Here is a 4,195-nt window from a genome sequence, read left to right on the forward strand (position 1 = left end):
GAGCAGCCGGCCACATGATTTTGGCACCGTTCCTGCGTCGGTCATTTCACGTTTAGATGGAATTTCTACGATTTATTTCTAGCCGCTTCCACCGTGACCGCCTGAGTACTGGGCTGCGCATTTCCTAAGCCTTACTGTGTTGCGTGCGTCTGGCAACCTGTGGAGCAGGGTCTGCTCTCACCTCCGGTTTACAGCAAGGATCAGAGAGGAGAGTAACCATCCCGGGGTCACCCAGCTAGAAAGCGGTTCCCCGAGTGCACACCAGGGACCGGTGAGCTCCACGTGGCGGAGGGCTCAGGGGCGGTGCCCACACTAGGCCAGGCAGGGCTGGAACAGAGACCCGCGGTGGACTCCCCACATCCTCACCCTGATGATGTCCCCTCCCGGCCCCGAGGCAGGCCCTGGAGGGAGAGGGGGAGGGGGCCACATGAAGGAGGGGCGCCCCGTGCCATCAGCTTGCCCCCTGGCTGCGCAGCTCACTCATCTTCCAGACGCTGTGCTGAATCTCGGACCAGAAGGTATTTTCCGAGCTGTGTTAAAGTCATCTGCATGGGAGCCTCACAGATGGAAATAAAATATTTACCATTTGGAACAAAATTCCGAGTGGAGCAGAGAGTGCTCGGAGCGGAGGATGTGGGGGCGTGGCAGGGCTTCAGAAGCAAACAGCTGCTACCCAGCTGTGGTTGCAGGAGAGGGGACCCGGGCGGGCGTGTTGCTGGGGACTTGGCCCCGAGGCTGGGCTTTGCGGGGCCTCGCCCAGGGGCGCGTTGCTGGCCTGCTGCGGCCCAGGCGGCCTCCTCTCTGAGCTGCCAGCACAGGGCCTGCAGGAGCCTGGTCCTCGAACGCTCTCCAAGCTCCTTCAAGGGTGCTCTGCTGCTCCCTCCCTCCCCCCCCACCCACTGTTCCCTTTAGTTGGCCTCCTCCTTGTCCTCCCACGGCCTGTAGCCAGTTGACCTCTCTCCACCCATGGAGGTGCCCAAGGAGACCTGGGGGGTCTGAAAGTCCAGCTGAAAGAACCTATATGAACCCCTCGTTTGGGGGAACTGAGGCTAGGGTGAAGAGGGAGCTCGCCAGGGTCACCCCTGGAGTGAATGGCTGCAAACCTGCACCCCCGCCCCCCGCCGCCCGCACCTGGAGCCGTCTGGTCCCACTCCACCACCTCCCACAGTCCTAGCTTTCGGTTTTCCTGAAGGGACATTGGTATGGTGCACAGGTGGTCACAGCCGAGCCATGTCGTCGGTGGAGACGTGCATCCCAGCCTGCTCCTTGTTTCCCACGGGACAATCCACCTTCCCACGTCCCCGAAAACGCACACCCTGGCTCCCCAGAACTGGGCGCTGGGCCTCTCTCCCGCGTGGACTCCTGTCTTAGGAGCACACCCTCGTCTCTGGGGACCTGGGAGTCACGAGCACTGGGCAGGGTAGACCAGATATCTAGAGGATGCTGCCGCTCCTGCCCTTGGGCCAGGCCAGTCTCACTGAAGCCCCTGAAGAGGTCCCCTCCTCACCACCCGTGAGGACCCTGGGGGCAGTCTCGGGTGGCTCCAGGAGAGGGTCCTGGGACCTTCCTGGGTGGAAGGACCCAAGGCCCATGGTCACATGAGACATCGTTAGTGTGTTGTTTGCAGCTGCCTGGGGGCTGCGGCCATGACCTCCCCAGGCCCTGCTCCCACAGTGACCCCCACACCGGCCTTCGGGGACCCGGGGACCCACCACCTCGTCTGTGGGACAAACCCCCTATTGATTCTCTGGTTCAACTGGAGGGAAAAATCCCCCTGAACCTCGGCCAAGGGTGTGGGGAGCGCTCTGAGCTCCAGAGCCGGAACCCAGAGAGGGGGGGCCTCCCAACTTTTACGGCTGGCTTCAAATAACTTCCTGGAAATGGCCGAGTGCGGCTGGCGGCCCTGGGTCTCTTAGGGGAGCAGTGTTCCATGCGAGGGAGAAAAGTTACACCTGGCCATGTGCCACTTGGCCGACCTGGCCGGAGGTTCCCGGGGTCTAGAGGGGCTGTGGCTTCACCGGGAGGGAAAGGCCCCTCGTCCGGCATCTGCAGAGCCCCCAGGCGCTCTGGGCTTTTGTGCCGCTCTTCAAGACCCTGGAACCTTCCCATGGTCTCCGGGATGGTGACAATCTGCCTCGGCACACCGGAGTCGCCAAATCCGCCGGGTTGACAGTACTGCTCACCCACATCGTGTCCCCCCTACAATTTGCTGTTAGTCAGAGGGCTTAGGTAAGCAGAAGCAGCCTCAAACTTTTTGGAAGGATGATATAAGTCACCTCAATAAATACACCATTAACCAGAACACTCCACACCCACCATGTTAGGAATAACACTATGGTCTATGGCCATGCCACCCTGAACAGGCCCGATGTCTGATCTCGGAAGCTAAGCAGGGTCGGCCTGGTTAGTACTTGGATGGGAGACCACCCAGGATGACCAGGTGCTGTAGACGTAAATAATAATAAATTAAAAAAAAAAAAAAAAAGACTAGCGCTGGCTGCCGCTTCCCGCTGTGTGACCTTGGGCAGTTACCTAACCTCTCCGCGCCTCCTTTTCCTGAGGACGATGAGCGTGCTCACCTCACCGGGCAGCTGCTCACCTTCCCAGAGTACGTGGAGCAGCACGTGCCGCAGTGCCCTAAGCGCCGGGCCAATGTCTCTGTCGTTGGCAGGATGTTTGCGTTCATTAAGCAATGCTGCTGCGAACATTTTCCTGTGTGTATCTTGGCCGCTTCTGTAAAAATAAGCACATTCACTGCGGTATTTTAAATGTCGATCGATAGGACCAGGTCGCCCTGCCAACTGGGACACCCGCTGGCACCCCACCACGGCAGCGGGGTCGTCCCTTTCTGCCTGTGCCCTCGCCAGCACCAGGTGTTGAAAACTTTAAATTTCTGCCAATATAATAAGTTGAAAATAATACAGGTTGTGTCGCACATCTTTTTATATAATCGTAGGCTCTTCGTTTTCCCTTTCAATGTCCATTGCCTGTTTTTCTTGTCGATTCGTATAAGCTCTGAGTTTATTCAGAAATCGAGCCTCTGTCTGTCCTGCAACAAGATTTTTTTTTTTTTGGGCCAGGTCACCTCTGCGTTTAAATGCAGATGTGAGACCTTTTCGTGTATAGCGTGTATGTGGACACACGCGCCTGTGCGTAGGGTCCCTACCGCGTCGATGCGCATTGTTACGCAGCTGTGCACACGCGCGCACGTGTGTGTGCACATGCTCCGCAGAACCTTCAAATTGCATGTGTTCACGTCGATCGGGACCTTCCCATACAGCATTTTGGGGCGCTGTCTAGAATGGTCTTTTCTCCTCCAAGGTTGTATTATAAATCCACGTGTGTTTACTTTTCCCTCTCTACTTTTTTATGGTTTTATTTTTCGTGGTTAAGACTCTCCCCTTCTGGAAGTCGTTTGGGTGTGAGGACGGCGGTAGGGATTCGGTTCCTCGTGAAGCTTTTTGCCTCCAGATGACCAGTCCGTCGTCCTACCGCGACGTACAGAACGTGCTGTCTCCCTGCAATTTATCATCTTCGAGGATCCCACACGTCTTTCCGGGTTTATTTCTGGATCCGCTCAGTTCCGCTGATGGGACTAGATGTCCATCGCCGCTCCTAGTATGGTGGCTTTACTGTCGGAGAGGGCTCCCGAGGTGACATCGTTACCACAGCAGAATTTCCTGGCCCGTCCTTGTGAGTGAAGTATTTTATTCGAGCTGGAGTCATTCGTTAAGTTCCCTCCATCCCACCCCGGAGCATACTGTTGGGATTTTAATCAGTGGGATTCAGCTGAATTAACAGATAATTTAGGTGGAGACGATGTTTTTATATTTAATATGCGTCTTATCTATGAGGAATTTCCTTGTTTTTTTTTCCATTTTTTTTGGTCTTATTTTATACGACTTCGTTTTAACGTCTTCTTCATATAGACCCTGTGAGTTTCCTAAATAAGCTTAGCTGTTTTGGAAGATTTTTTAGTGTTCGTAAGTGGGTTCTTCCATGCTCTTGCCGGCTTTGTTTCTTTTAGGGGCAAGTAGCTGATAATTGTCCGCTGATTCTGTGACCAGGACCCTGTGGGCTGACCTTAGCCCTGCCGGTGCAGCCCGGGCAGTGTTCTCTCCCCGTGCTGGGGTGCTCGACCCTCTCTGCAGAGCACGGAGCTTGGGTGAGGGTGTCCGTGCTCTGGATGAAGTTC

Source organism: Pteropus vampyrus, unplaced genomic scaffold, assembly GCF_000151845.1.
Source record: "Pteropus vampyrus isolate Shadow unplaced genomic scaffold, Pvam_2.0 Scaffold289, whole genome shotgun sequence".
Lineage (NCBI taxonomy): Eukaryota > Metazoa > Chordata > Mammalia > Chiroptera > Pteropodidae > Pteropus > Pteropus vampyrus.